The sequence below is a fragment of the Portunus trituberculatus genome, chromosome 45 (assembly GCF_017591435.1).
Source record: "Portunus trituberculatus isolate SZX2019 chromosome 45, ASM1759143v1, whole genome shotgun sequence".
NCBI classification, from domain to species: Eukaryota; Metazoa; Arthropoda; class Malacostraca; order Decapoda; family Portunidae; genus Portunus; species Portunus trituberculatus.
Window position 1 is genome coordinate 9,989,139 of NC_059299.1, and position 15,841 is coordinate 10,004,979.

The 15,841-nt window shown below is 39.7% G+C and overlaps 1 protein-coding gene and 1 long non-coding RNA gene across 22 annotated transcripts in view; both read left to right on the plus strand.

Annotated features, from left to right (window-relative positions):
• LOC123519336 (cyclin-dependent kinase 14-like) overlaps positions 1 to 15,841 on the plus strand; it is a 374,184-nt gene that overhangs the window by 194,857 nt on the left and 163,486 nt on the right. The window lies entirely within an intron of this gene.
• On the plus strand, positions 1,046 to 2,242 carry LOC123519343. The gene is made up of 2 exons (XR_006678992.1): positions 1,046 to 2,035; positions 2,160 to 2,242. It is a non-coding gene; the product is annotated as an uncharacterized LOC123519343 (long non-coding RNA).

Genomic DNA, 15,841 nt, shown 5'->3' on the forward strand with positions numbered 1-15,841 from the left:
ACAACAACAACATGGCCTGCTGCCAACTTTTTTTCCTCTCTACCAAAATATTCCTTTTAGGTGAAGGAAGAAGAGGAGGAGGAGGAGGAGGAGGAGGAGGAGGAGGAGGAGGAGGAGGAGGAGGAAGAGGAAGAAGAGAAGGAGGAGGAGGAAGAGGAAGAGGAAGAAGAGAAGGAGAAGGAGGAGGAGGAAGAGGAAAAGGAGGAGGAGGAAGAAAGAAGGAAAATAATTAAATAAAGAAGACAGAAGAGAAAAGAGAAGAAAAAGAAGAGTATTAATGGAATATATGAAAAGACAGACAGAAAAGAGAGAGAGAGAGAGAGAGAGAGAGAGAGAGAGAGAGAGAGAGAGAGAGAGAGAGAGAGAATCTTCATAGTAAGATAGGGAGAATAACTTATGACCTCGTTTTGTGGGTCAATATTATGCTCTCTCTCTCTCTCTCTCTCTCTCTCTCTCTCTCTCTCTCTCTCTCTCTCTCTCTCTCTCTCTCTCTTCATTGACGTTTTATAGATTTCATTGATTTTTCATTGAATTTATCTTCCTCCTCCTCCTCCTCTTCTTCTTCTTCCTCCTCCTCCTCCTCCTCCTCCTCCTCCTCCTCCTCCTCCTCCTCCTCCTCCTCCTCCTCCTCCTCCTTTTTCTCATCCTCCTCCTTTTTTGTCCTCTCTATTTAAGTTTCAAAATTGCTAATTACTGATACTTTTATGGTGAGGAAAGATGAGAGAGAGAGAGAGAGAGAGAGAGAGAGAGATATCGCAGTGGTAATTAATGTTTTATGCTTGACTTGCATATTTTTTTTATACTAAGTTAAAGTAATAAGAGGAAAAAGAGGAGGAGGAGGAGGAGGAGAAAAAGGAGGAAAAGAAGAAGAAAAAAGGAAAAGAAAACAGGAAAAGAAAACAAGAAAGAAAAAGGGAAAAAAAGAAAATTATGAACAAGAACAAGAACAAAAAAAAAAGAAAGGGAAGAAGGAACACAAAGAAAGACCAAATGACCACATGTTGATAAAAAAAAAAAAGGAATATAATGAACAAGAATAAGATGAAAAAAAAAGGAAGACGAAATAGAGAGAAAAAAAAGAAAGATGAACAAAAATATAAAAAAAAACTAAAGAAATAAAGAAAGAATATAGAAACAGAAAAAAAAATGACTTAAGAAAATCACATAAGATTAATTTGTTGGCGTAGAGACGAATCACAAATTACTGATAAGAGGAAAGCTTCTGTATCTTAATGAAGGGAAGAAAGGAAATTACATTATTAGTGGCTGTGATGTAGAGGTGAAGGAGACTCCCTAACCACTGCGATGTATTTTGAAACGCTCACATACACAGACTAACAGAAGAGAGTGAGATGAAAGAAGGGAAAGGAAATACAGACGTAGATTAACACAGAGGGAAAGGAAAAATTTGACTCAGTAATGAAATTTGCAAGGTAACACAAACATAATGAGAAAAATTAATAGTATATGATCTTTTTTTTATCAATGTAAGTATAATAGAAAAAAAATGAAACGGACATAGGCAGATTAACACAAAAGAAAAAAAATAAATGCAGTAATGAAATGTGCAAGGTTAACACAAACATAATGAGAGAAATTAATAGTATATGATTTTTTTGTGTAAGTATAATAGATAAAAAAAATGAAACAGACGTAGGTAGGTTAACACAAAAGGAAAGGAAAATTTAAATACAGTAATGAAATGCGCAAGGATAGAAATGAATAGTGTAACAGTATGATAGTTGTATGATAAATAAGTCAAAGGAACACAGACGTAGATTGATGCAAAAAGAAAGGAAAAATGAGACCGTAGTGAAATATGCAAGGTGACACAAACGTAAGGAATGAAATAGTGTAATGTTATGATAGTGATATTAAAGATAAATAAAAAAAATGAAACACATTCTTAGGTCAATACAAAGGAAAGGAAAAATGAGACACGGAAATGAAATTAACACCAACATAACGAAAGAAATGGAGTGTAATGTTATAATAGTTGTATAATAGATAAGAAAAGAAAATGAAACAGACGTAGGTTAACAAAACGGAAAGGAATAATGAAACACGGTAATGAAATATACAAATTAATACAACATAAGGAAAGAAGTGAAGTGTAATAGTTGTATAATAGATAAGAAAAGAAAATGAAACAGACGTAGGTTAACAAAACGGAAAGGAAAAAATTGAGACGCATTAATGGTATATCCAAGGTAACACAAATATAAGGAATGAAATCAATAGTCAAAAAAAAAAAATAATAATACTGATTTGCATAGAATTAGGTAACATGAGGGGGGACAAACGTAAGACAAATTAAAAAGGGTAAAAACAGTAACAAAGCAACACAAATAAATTAACAAAGCAACACAAACCAACACGAAACTGAAGCAATAGAAAACAAAAGTAAAGGAAAGTAACACAAAATTTGCGTTAAAAACAAAATTATACCCAAAAAAATGAAAAGCACAAAAAATGAAACACAAATAATGCAAAACAATAATCAAAATAACACTACCGAACACCCTGCAACACAAAAGAACACAAAGGAGGAACCATCACCAAGATAACACTAACGAACACCAACTAACAAAAAGGAACACAAAGGAACCATCACCAAGCAACACAATGGAACACAAAGGAACACCAACCAACAAAAAGGAACACAAAGGAACCATCACCAAGCAACACAATGGAACACAAACGAACACTAAAGAACACAAGGCAACACCGAGTAACACAATGGAACACAAGGAGGAACCATCACTAAGATAACACACAGCAACACCAAACAACACCACGCAACACTAAGCAACACAAGGGATCCAACACCACGCTAAACTATTGATTCACCTGCCAATATTTTCTTTATTACATTAATTTTTACCTTTTTTCCCCTTTTTTTTTAATAAACTACCTGTCAGTCCCCTCATCCCTCACTCCCTCATACCACCCCTTACTTTTTTGTCCCTCTCCCCTCTATGCGTCTCCCCTCCCGTCCCCTTTCCTCCCTCCCTCTCCCTCTTCCCATCTCTTCTCCCCTCTCCCTTTTCCCTTCTCCTCTCCTCTCCCTCTTCCCTCTCCTCTCTTCTCCCTCTTCCATCCCCCTCCCCTCTCCCTCTTTCCCTCTTCCCTCTCCCTCCCCATTTTCCCCTTAATTCCCTGGACAGAAGCGACGACCACACACAGGAAATTATTCTCTCCCCTCAGAGACTACGTACCCTCCCCTCTCCTCTCCTACCCTCTCCTCTCTTCCCCTCCCCTCACTTCCTCTCACTTCCCCCTCACTCCCCTTGACTCATCTCTGAAATCCCAGATACCTTTCCTTGTCTCCCCTCATCCGTTTTACCATTTTCCCTTATTTTTCCCCTTTTCCTCCCCTCATCTTTTCCCCTCACCCCTATCCTCCATTTCTCTTCCCCCTTTATCTCATCATCCTTCTCTCCCCTCACCCGTTCCCTCATCTCCCCTCATTTCCTCTCCCTTATTCCCACTTTCACTGAATCGTCCCTTCTCTTCTTTGCCTCTGCCCCCTCTCTCTTTTCTCCCCACTCTCTCTCTCTCTCTCTCTCTCCTTTTCCCCTCCCTCTCCCCTCACCTGTCGCTGTCTCTCACTCATCACCCAAGCTTCCCCTCACAGACACTATTATTTTCACCCCATCAGTTCCTCCCCTCACCTCTCTTACTGCTGGTATCTCTCTCTCTCTCTCTCTCTCTCTCTCTCTCTCTCTCTCTCTCTCTCTCTCTCTCTCTCTCCTCTCTCCTCTCTCTCCTCTCTCTCCTCTTCTCTTCTCTTCTCTTCTCTTCTCCTGACACACCCATCACTGACACATACACAAACCCTCACCTTGATCCTCCTCCTCCTCCTCCTCCTCCTCCTCCTCCTCTTCCTCTTCCTCTTCCTCTTCCTCTTCCTCCTCCTCCTCCTCCTCCTCCTCCTCCTCAAATAACATTAAAAATTCATACCCAAAAATAGAAAAAAAAACATTCATAATTAGAAAAGGAAAAAAAAATGCATTCAGCAGTTAAGAGACTCCAGGTGTGTTTCCTCCTAATTACCTACCTGGCTCACCTCACCTCACCTTGCCTTACCTTACCTGGGCGCCGTAATTACCTGGGAAAACCCGCAGATTGTAACAAGAATAATGATGATAATAAAAACCTGCCGTAAATCTGAGGTGGCTCATGACATTAGCATTTCACTTCTCTCTCTCTCTCTCTCTCTCTTACTCTCTCTCTCTCATTCGATCTTTGGGACAGCTTATTTTATTGGCATCTTTATTACTGCAGGATTTTGGGTCGGGTTTAAATGCCTCTAGTAAACATTTAAGGGTTTTCCGAAATGCCTCGCTGGAGAGAAGTAAGAGTGGTGGTGGTGGTGGTGGTGGTGGAAAGGAATTGGTTAGGTAAAAAAAAGTATAGAAGAAAAAATATGTAAGGTGATATGAGGAATGAAGAGGAGAAATAAGGAAGGAAGAAAAGGGAGAAATAGAGAATGAAAGTGGTTAGGTAAAAGGGAGAGAAGAAGGATATGTAAGGAGAGGGAAGGAGATAGAGGAATAAAGGAGAGATATTGAAGGAAGTGGGTTAAGATGAGGAACAAAGGAAGAAAAGGGAGAAATACAGAAAGAAATTTGTGGTGGTGGTGGTGGTGGTGGTGGTGGGAAGGAAGTGGTTAAAAGAAGAGAAAGGAAAGGATGAATAATGAGAGGGGGAGAGATTGAAGGAATATGGTTGAGAAGATGAGGAAGAAAGAGAGGAAGGAAGAAAAGGGAGAAATAAAGAAGGGAAAGGTGGAAGTGGTTGAGAGAAGGAAGTGAAAAGGAGAGAAGAAGGATATTTAAGGAAACGGAAGGAGATATGAGAAATGAAGGAAAGGGAAAAAAGAAGTGGGTTAAGAAGAAAAGGAAGAAAGGAAGGAAGAAAAGGGAAGAAGGAAAGTGGTGATGGTGGTTAAGAGAAGGAAATGATTAGGTAAAAGGGAAAGAAGAATGATATGTAAGGAAAGAAGAAGGTGATATGAAGAAGGATTGAGAGAGATTGAAGGAAGTGGTTTAAGAAGATGAGGAAGAAAGGAAGAAAAGAGGAAAATATAGAAGGAAAGTGGTGGATGATAGAAGGAAGGAAGTAATTAGGTAAAAAGGAGAGAAGGATATGTAAGGAGAGGGAAGGAGATATGAGGAATGAAGGAACTGGGATAAGAAGAGGAAGAAAGGAAGAAAAGGGAGAAATAGGAAAAAATAAAGAAAAATAATAGAAAACGGGTGAAGAAAGTGACGAATTAGGATTATAGAAAAAAAATAAAATAGAAAGAAGAAGAAAATGAAAAACTGAAATTCTCAGGATAGGAGGAAATGAGAGGAAGGAAGAAACAGGTGAGGAAGAGGAAGAGGAAGAGTAGAAAGGGACGGAGAGGAAGAGAGAGGGAGAAAGTGAGAGGAACTAGGATACTACCTCTTGTAATGGTCGTTTCGTGTGTGTGTGTGTGTGTGTGTGTGTGTGTGTGTGTGTGTGTGTGTGTGTGTGTGTGTGTGTGTGTGTGTGTATTCCACGGACACATCCCCCTTAAAACAGCACATAGGTCCTCTCTCTCTCTCTCTCTCTCTCTCTCTCTCTCTCTCTCTCTCTCTCTCTCTCTCTCTCTCTCTCTCTCTCTCTCTCTCTCTCTCTCTCTCTCTCTCTCTCTCTCTCTCTCTCTCTCTCTCTCTCTCAATCCCTTTCATTCATTACCTTCACATTTCTCAACACCTCTCTCTCTCTCTCTCTCTCTCTCTCTCTCTCTCTCTCTCTCTCTCTCTCTCTCTCTCTCTCTCTCTCTCTCTCTCTCTCTCTCTCTCTCTCTCTCTCTCTCTCTCTCTCTCTCTCTCTCTCTCTCTCTTAACATTTCCTCCAAACTTCTCTCATTCCATCTTCTGCATTTTTCCTTCCCTTACCCTTACATTCTCTCTCTCTCTCTCTCTCTCTCTCTCTCTCTCTCTCTCTCTCTCTCTCTCTCTCTCTCTCTCTCTCTGCTCCTCCACCGTGCATTATTTCACACAAAGGCGCCACAGTAATTCGTTAGCGTCCGGTTAACTGAGTAATTAGCCGGATAAACGAGGGAGAAGAGGCCTCACTTATCCGTAATTCAGGCTAATAATATGAACGTAACGGAAGCCTCATTGTGTGTGTGTGTGTGTGTGTGTGTGTGTGTGTAATGTGATTTTTCGTGTTTTTCTCTTCTTCCTTCTTTTCTTTCTTCTTTCTCTTTCATGTTTTCTCTCTTTTTTCTTCGTTCCTCTCGTTCGTTCATTCGTTTGTTTGTTTGTTTTTTCCCTCCTTCCTTTCCTCCTTCCTTCCTTCCTTTCTTCTTTTTCCTTCGTTCCTTCTCTATTTTCTTCTCCCTTTCCTTACTTCCTTCCTTCCTTTCTTTGTTTTCTTTCCCTCGTTCCTTCCTTCTTTTTTCCTTCCTTTCTTCCTTTTCCCTTCCCTCTTTTCCTTTTTCCTTCCTTTCTCCCTTCCTTTCATCTTTTCCCTTATTTCTTCCCTCTTTTCTTCCTTCCTTCCTTCCTTCTTTCACTCCTTTATATCCACATCCATTTTGCTTTTCCCTAGTTCATTCCTCCCTTTCCCTCCTTCCTTCCTCTCACTCCTACTCTCCTTATCTCCATCTCTCCATCTCTCCACCTCCTTCCACTCACTTACCTCCATCATATCTTCTTTAAATGATCTCCCTTTTCACGCTACTCTCCTCCTCCTCCTCCTCCTCCTCCTCCTCCTCCTCCTCCTCGCACTAGCCAACAGGAAGTCATAAGAACACCGTGTCTTTTTTTTTTATGTTGTTTTGAGAAATAAAAAAAAAAAACTAGAGGATTCGGACCCCGTTTTCTATGAAGGGGGTGCTGTGTTATATTTTCTCTCCGTGATTTTCTGAAGGTTTCTTTTATTACCCGTGTTGTTTTGGTGATGTTGGTGTTGTGGTGGTGTTTTTGTGTGTACGTGCGTTTGTGTGTGTGTTTTTAATCTATTTGGAGTGTTTTTCTTGGTGTTTTCGCTTTTTCTTTTATTTTCTTTTGGTTTGGTTTGTTTTGGTTTGATTTTACCTTCGTACATTGTCGTGGTACAGTGGAACCATGCGTGCTTTGGGGTCCGAGGGGTCTCCAAGCGCACGGGTTCGAATCCTGTCCACGGTCCGAGTGTAGGTTGGGCTTCCTCACTCAGGGCAGCGATTTCCTAGCGGTGGGCTTTGAGATAGGAGGTACCCCAAAAAAGTATCCCCTTTAGCCCAGAAATTCCCGTGACAAGCCCACATGGTGTAAATAAAAAGAAAGTAAGTAGGTTGAGGTAGTGTAATGGTGTCTCCTTTTTAGCTTTTACCTTGTGTTAGTATTAATATTGCTTTGTTTATTCTTTGTGTGTGTGTGTGGTGTGTTTAGTATGTTCATTTGTTGGTTTTGTTGTTCACTATTGTATTTATTGTTTGATTTTTGTTTTTGTTTTTTATCTGTCATCTTCTATTCCTTTTCCTTTTCTTTTTCTTTTTTTTTTTTTTACTTTTTTTAACGCTTTTCCTTCTTTATACATATTTTTCCCTCATTCCTTCGTTCATTTATCCATTTCTCATCTTCTATTCCTTTTCCTTTTATCTTTTTTTTTTACTTTTTAACGCTTTTCCTTCTTTATACATAAATATTCTTTCCTCGTTCCTTCATTCCTTCGTTCATTTTATCCCTTCATTTCATATCCCTCCTCATTCGTTCAGTCATTCAGTCTTTCGTTATGCATTCATCTCTCACCAGTTTTGCCATTTTACATAATTCATTAACCAACACATTGATCTGCTTATCTACTTATTTACTTTGCTTCTTACTTATTTATGTGCATATTGCCTGCAAGAACCTAAACCTAACATATCTTGAATTAAACTTAAGTAATTCACTGTTAAAAGAAATAGATTATCCTTAACCCCTTCAGTACCATGACGCGTTTCCATATTCATTCTGCTTACTATCTGGTGTTTTTATATAGCTTCAGAAACTAATGGGGGGATTAAAATAGTGAAGACTGTGGCCATTGATTTTCGGACCTCTATAGACCCTTTCCAGTGTCAATAAAATGGTCTAATCTTACATAAATCTCAAAGTAAAAAAGCGTCTCGGTACTGAACGGGTTAAAAGCAAACTAACTTGAATGATATGAAATTCACTGTTAACCTCTCCAGTACTGTGACACGTTTTGATCTTTTTTTTTTGTGTACGATTAGACCATTTTATTGACACTGGGAAGGGGCTTTAGAGGTCAGAAGATTAATGGCTAGAGTCTTCACTATTCTAATCCCTACATAATCCCTATATTTCTGAAGCTGTATAAATGACCAAATAGTAAGCAAAGCAGACTGAGCATGGAAACGTGTCATGGTACTGAAAGGGTTAAAAATAAATAGATTATCCTTAACACATAAGCTTTGCAGATTTTTACTAATATTACTCCAGACGAGACGATTGATATATGTGGATGTTTTTAACGAATATAACTAAACTTAACTTAATTTAACCTAACCTAACACTAACACTAACGTAACCTAACAGCAGCCTAACCCAACTTGACCAGACTGACCTAACCTAACCTAACCTAACCTGACCTAACACTAACCTAACCTAACCTAACTAAACTGAGCACTAAATAAATATGCTAATAACTTTATCAGCTATTTATTCACACAACTCGCTATGCAATTGTTTATATATTCATGCATTAATTTCAAGAGTAATAAAGCGGTGAGAAAATTTATGAGCAAACGTTCCAAGAGAGAGAGAGAGAGAGACAGAGAGACAGAGAGAGAGATTGTACCAGTATCTTGCTGTCTCTTCTCTTCGTCTCAGCTTCCCTCTTGCCTCCTTTCCTCCCTCCTTACCTCCGTTCCCTCCTTCCCTCCCTCCGCGGCTCCTCCACTTACAGGCCACATAATCAAATTAAAACCTTCCCTCCAGTCTCAAGTCAATGATGGAGGGAAGGGAGGGAGGGAGGGAGGAAGGGAGGGAGAGAACGAAGAGAGACAGGAAGCAAGGAATGATGGAAGAGAAAGAAGAAAGAAAGGAAGGGAGGAAGAGAGGAAGTGAGAGAGAAGAGAAAGAAAGGAAGGAATGATGGAAAAGAAAGAGGAAAGAAAGGAAGGGAAGGACAGAAAGGAGGGAAGAAGGGAGGAAGTAAGAAAACGAAGAGAGAAGGGAAGGAAGGGAGGGAGGAAGTGAGAGAGAAGAGAGAAAGGAAGGAAGGAATGATGGAAGAGAAAGAGGAAAGAAAGGAAGGGAAGGACGGAAGGAAGGGAAGGAGGGAGGAAGTGAGAAAACGAAGAGAGAAAGGAAGGAAGAAAGAAAGGAAGGGAGGAAGGGAGGCAGGAAGTGAGAGAAGGAAGAGAAGCAAGGAATGATGGGAAAGAAGGAAGAAAGAAAGACAGAGAGGGATAGAGGAAGTGAGAGAGAGGAGAGAGAAAGGAAGGAAGGAATGGAATGATGGATGAGAAGGAAGAAAGGTAAAGAAAGATGGAGAGAAAAGGAAGAAAAGTTAAGAGAATTAGAAGACGAGGAGAGAGGGAAGAGAGAAGATGAAATAAAGATAAGGAAGATGAAATGAAGATAACTAAGAAAGAAAAGAGGAGGAAAGGAAAAGGAGACAGCAGCAATCCCTCTCTCTCTCCCTTTCTCTTTCTCTCTTCTCAAAAAAAAAAATCTTATTGTAGAAATGATTAAAGAAAAGAAATTAATCACATTCTTTAATTCCTCTTAACGAATCGCTCCCTCCCTCCCTCCCTCCCTTTCCTTCCCTTTCCTTCCCCATTCTTTCCCCTTCTCTTCCCTCCCTCCATCCTTCCTCCCTCCCTCCCTTCCCTTCCCTTCCCTTCCCTTCCCTTCCTTCCTTCCTTCCTCCATCTCTCCTCTATCCTTCCTTCTATCCCTTCTCCCTCCCTCCCCTCCCTCCCTCCCTCCCTCCTCCCTTAGAAGGGTGTATGGGCCTCTGCTGAAATCCCAATCACACCCTCAAAGTTTCCTAATAATCCTCTCCGTGTTCTTTTTCCTCAGTGGGAGATTAGCGTGGGAAAATAAAGTCTCTCTCTCTCTCTCTCTCTCTCTCTCTCTCTCTCTCTCTCTCTCTCTCTCTCTCTCTCTCTCTCTCTCTCTCTCTCTCTCTCTCTCTCAATTCCCAAGCAGTAATTTGAGAAGTGTGTTTTTTTCCGTTGTTTCTAATTGTTTCTTTAATTATCGTTTCTTTTCTGCCTTCTTCGTCTCATTTCCTTTAATTAGTCACGTTTCCTTGCCTCTGATTTGCTTTCCATTGGTCTTCGCTCACGCAGCCGGCCGGTTCCCTCACACTTTGCAAGATTCATTAGTTTTTTTGTTTTGTTTTTAATGCAGGAAGGAAAACTGATCAGCTGCAACAAAATTAGGAAAAAAAACACAAAAAAAACGGTCTACTGAGGTGCCAGTTCCCTTAAAAGACACGAGAGTTAACCAGAATTCATGACAAATTTATCTTGGTACCTCTCTCTTTGTAATTATGATGTTAGTTCAAATTTTATCGTATTTCACTGTTTTTCTTTCTTTTTTTTTTCTTTTTTGTCTTCTTGAATATATTTTTTTTTTCTAGTGTGTTTTTTATATTTTTCGTATAGTTTTCATTTATTTATTTATTTTTTTACTTAGTTCTTGTTTTCTGTGTTATTTTTTTTTTATTCATTTACGTGATTGCTCAAGTGAAGATGCGAAAGGAAGGAGGAGGAGGAGGAGGAGGATGGAGGAGGAGGAAAAAGAGGGAGAAATAATGCTTTACCCTTTGCTTTTGTTGTTTCTCTTCTTCTTCTTCTTCTTCTTCTTCTTCTTCTTTTTCTTCTTCTTTCCTGCCACGTCACCACCACCACTGCAACCTTCACTGCATCCATTATCCTCCTCCTCCTCCTCCTCCTCCTCAATCAGCAAGAAGCCTCACCTGTCTGCGGGAAGGGCGCTGATTGGCCGCTGGCTCCTCCGTTTCTCACCTGAGGATTACTAAAGTCAACGTTGATTGGATGAGATTCTTTTGCCTGCGTGACGTCACCAGAGAGAGAGAGAGAGAGAGAGAGAGAGAGAGAGATTGAATGTGTCTTTGAACGTGTGTGTGTGTGTGTGTGTGTGTGTGTGTGTGTGTGTGTGTGTGTGTGTGTGTGTGTGTGTGTGTGTGTGTGTGTGTGTGTGTGTTTTCTTTTGTTTACCTATTTTTTTTATGTTTAGATTCTTATTCTGTTTAATTTGTTATTTTTTTGTACATTTGGTCTGATTTTACATTTATTATTATTATTATTGTTATTATTATTATTATTATTATTATTATTATTATTATTATATTACTACTACTATTATTATTACTACTACTATTATTATTATTACTATTCTCTTTGCAGGTTATTGTTATTGAGAGAGAGAGAGAGAGAGAGAGAGAGAGAGAGAGAGGAAGCTACAGTCCCCTAGGGTGGCGTGGTTTGGCCTGGGGGAAGGGCTGGCTGGGACAGGGTGGAGAGGTAGGGACTGAACAATAGGTGGTCTTAATTACGGGACAGTGGTGCATTCCTGACGCTCCTTCCTTCCTTCACTTTGATGGCCCGTGACGCAGAGGGAGGAGGAGGAGGAGGAGGAGGAGGAATGCAAAAGGGGAGAGTTGGCAGGGGAAGGAACTGAGGGAAGAGGGAGAGGACAAGGAGGTGGATAGAGGAAGGATGAAGAGTGTAAAGGTCGGGGAGGAGCTGGAGGAGGGGAGAAGGAGGAGGAATGGAAAAGGGGAGAGATGGCAGGGAAAGATAGTGAGAGAGGAGTGTGAGGACAAGGGGAGGATAAAGAATAGAAAGGTTGGAAAGATGGAAAGGAAAGGAGAAGAGGAGGAAGAGAAAAAGGAGGAGGAGAAGGAGGAGGTGAAGGAGGACAGAAGATAGGTGAAGGAAAATGAAATGGGATAATGAGTGGCTGAAAACAAGATATAAGTAATGATAGTAATAATGAATTCTCCTTAATAATATGAAAAAAATAAGAAAAAGATAATGATACACAGAATCATTGCGAACTTAAAAACAAACCTAATAAGTTGTAATGATAATAACAGATAGTAATAATGATAGCTTCTCATACGAATTACTTAGGAAAAATGATAATTATCTTGGTTATCGATGTAAAGAGAAATGAAGAAAAAGAATGAAAACTCCCTCATTCTATTATCATTACTCATTCCTCTCCCTTTCTCTCAACACCTTCCGTTCCATTGTCCTCTCCCCTCTCCCCTCTCCCTTCCTTTCCTCGTCTCTCCCCTCCTCCCTTCCCTCCTCTCTCTCCTCCCTTCCTCCCCTCCCCCCTCTCGTTGATTGGGTAGGCAAGGTTGATGGGTTTCTGAGGAGAAGTTAAGCTAATGGAGATATTATGTTGCTCCCTTGACCTCTTTTCCTTGTAATATTCTCCCTCTATTCTCCTGTTTGTATGTCTTTTCCTTCCTTCCTTCCTTCCTTCCTTCTTTCCTTTCTAATATTCTCCTTTTCTCGTGTTTGTGTTTGTATTTTTTTCCTTCCTTTTTTCTTCCTTTCCTTCCTTCTTTTCTTCCTTCTTAATGTTTTCTTTTCTCGTGTTTGTTTCTCGTTTTCCTTCCTTCCTTCCTTCCTTCCTTCCTTCATAACCTTATAATATTCTCCTTCTATCCTCGTGTTTGTATCTTTTTAACCTTTCCTTCCTTCCTTCCTCTCTTTCTTCCCTCCTTTCTTCCTTCCTTCCTTCCTTCCTTCCTTCCTTCCTTCCTTCCTTCTCTTATAATATTCTTCTGTGCTCTTGTTTGTATATTTTTTTATCTTCCTTCCTTCGTTCGTTCGTTCCTTCCTTCCTTCCTTCCTTCCTTCCTTCCTTCCTTCCTTCCTTCCTTCCTTCCTTCCTTCCTTCCCTTATGATATTCTTCTATCCTCTTGTTTGTATATTTTTTATCTTCCTTCCTTCCTTCCTTCGTTCTTTCTCTCTCCTTCCTTCCTTCCATCCTTTTTAATTATTTTCCTTTCCTTTTCCTAATTCTTTGCCATTTTCGTGTATATATTCACTTTCTTGTCTTTCTTCTTTTAAACTTTTCCTATTTTTTTCTACTTTTTCTTTTTTTCTTTTTTTTCCCTTATTTTATTGTTATTTTTCCTTATTCTCTGCTGTTTTCTTCTATTCCTTCCATTCTTCCTTTCTTTTCTTTTCTTCTCTTGTATTTCTCTTATTTCTATCTTCCCCTTCTTTTCCTGTCACCTTTTATCGTCTTTCTTGTTCATTCGTGTCTCTTACTAATTCTCTCTCTCTCTCTCTCTCTCTCTCTCTCTCTCTCTCTCTCTCTCTCTCAGTTATTCACCATGTTTTTCTTCCTCTAGTTTTGTTTTCTCACCTGTTTTCACTCGCCTTAACTTTTAGAAACGCTGATGCCTCCTCCTCTTCCTCCTCCTCCTCCTCCTCCTCCTCCTCTCCTCCTCCTCCTCCTCCTCCTCCTCCTCCTCCTCCTCCTCCTCCTCCTCCTCCTCCTCCTCCTCCTCCTCCTCCTCGCCCAGCTCATCAGACCAAGTAGAAATGACGTCATCCCTTCCATGTTTAATGCAGAACACACCTCCTCGGGGAAGAGGAGGAGGAGGAGGAGGAGGAGGAGGAGGAGGAGGTGGTCTTGGTTGTAGTGGTGAGAAAGAAAGGTAAATAGAAAGCAAGAAAGGAGGAAAGAAGTGGTGGTGGTGGTTGCAGAGGAGGAGGAGGAAGAGGAGGAGGAGAAAGAAGAGTAAAAGGAAGAGGAGGAGGAGAAGGAGGTTGAGGAACAAAAGGAAAGGTAAATAGGAAACTCTTGAGATGTTAGAACTAGAGAGAGAGAGAGAGAGAGAGAGAGAGAGAGAGAGAGAGAGAGAGAGAGAGAGAGGAGGAGGAGGGAGGTAAAAAATAAGTGAAAAGCCAAGATGAAGCTTACAATATTCCAAATAAATAAAGAAGAAGAAGAAGAAGAAGAAGAAGGAGGAGGAGGAGGAGGAGGAGGAGGAGGAGGAGGAGGAGGAGGAGGAGGAGAAGGAGAAGAAGAAGAAGAAGAAGAAGAAGGACAAGGAGAAGAAGAAGAAGAAGAAGGAGAAGAAGAAGAAGATAGAAAGAAAGAAAGAAAGAAATGAATAAAAACGTGAGGATGATAATAGAATGAATGAAAATATAGAAAAATAAGTAAACAGACAAGAAAAATGAGAAAGATGAAGATGAAATAAGATGAATAAAGGAAACGAAATTAAAGACGAATTGAAAAGGAAAGATAAAGTGAAAAGGAAATAAACCAGACGAGAATAACAAAGTGAGAAATGAAAGAAGAAAAGAAAGAAGAGGAAAAAAAAACAATTACAAGGGGAAAAAATGAAGAGACAGATGAAAGAAGGAAAGAAAGAAGATAGAAGAAGAGATGAAAATAAACAGAGGGAATAAATGAAGAGGTGGATAGAAGGAGGGAAGGAAGGAGAAAAAAACATACGTTAACAGAGGGAAGAATGAAGAAATGGAAGGAAAGAGAGACAAAACGAAGAAAGAAGAAAAAATGAATAACAAAAGCAGAGGAAAGGATGAAGAAATGGATAGGAGGAGGAAAAGGAGAGGCAGATGTAAACGTAGAAAGAAGAAAGGAAAAACAAAAATAGTGAAGAAATGAAGAGATAGATGGAAGGAGAGGAAAGACACAAATAAAAACGTAGAAAAAGGAAAAGAAAAAAAAACAGAAAGAAGAGATGGATGGAAGGAGAGAAGGAGAGAGATGAAATTGAAGAAAGAAGAGGAAAAGAAGAAGGAAGGAAAGAGAGACAAAACAAAGAAGAAAACAAAAAGAAAAACAAAAAGGGAATAATTGAAGAGATGGATGGAAGGAGGGAAGGAAGGAGAGACAGACAGATGGATGGAAGGAAGGAAGGGAAGGTGGACTATAAAATTGGAGATGGCGGGAAGGGCGGGAAAATGAAGATAGATTTTGACTTTGAACATAATTAGACCACTAGGGTAAGAGATCGACCTTGTTAGGGAGAGAGAGGGAGAGGGGGGAGAAGGGGGAGAGGGAGAGTGAGAGAGCAAGGTAAATGGAAGGGAGAGAGGGGCGGAGGAGAGGTGATAGGGATACAAACTTGAGGTAGATGGAGGAGGGAAAGATAAGGTACTGGAGGAAAGGAGACAAGAGGAAGGAGGAAAGAAAAATAGGACATGTAAGGAATGAGAGAAAGGAAAGGAGGAAATAGAAGGAAAGGAAGGATATGTAACTAGAGAGAGAGGGGGGGGGGAGAATATGAAAGAGAGGAGGAAGAAAGGGAAGGAATAAAAGACATAGACTGGAAACAATTAAAGGAAAGATAAAAGAAAATAAATGATAAGAGACATTAAGAGAGATAGAAGGAAAGAGAGGGAGAGGAATACGAGAGAAAAAAGATGATGATGATGGTGATGGTGATGGTGATGGTGATGGTGATGATGATAGTGCTGTGTGTCGAGGGATGAAGGTAAGAAAAAGGTGAATTTGAAGAGAAAAAGAAATAAATGAATGGAAAGATAACAATTGTAGAGAAAGGAATGTAAGAGGAAGGGAGAGAGAAGTAAAGGGGAAGAAAATATTGATAGAAAAGATAAAAAAAAGATAAATATATTTGATAGAAAATTAATCCGAGAAAATCAAATATTCTCGTTTCAAATTTGTTATGAAAAATTTTGGACAGAAAAGAAAACAGTGAATGAAGAAATAGATGAACAAATACTAATAGACAAGAAAGTAAATGACAAAAAATGAATGTAGAAAAAAAATATATACTAGTTTAAAAAAAATCATTCTAAAAATCATTGTACAT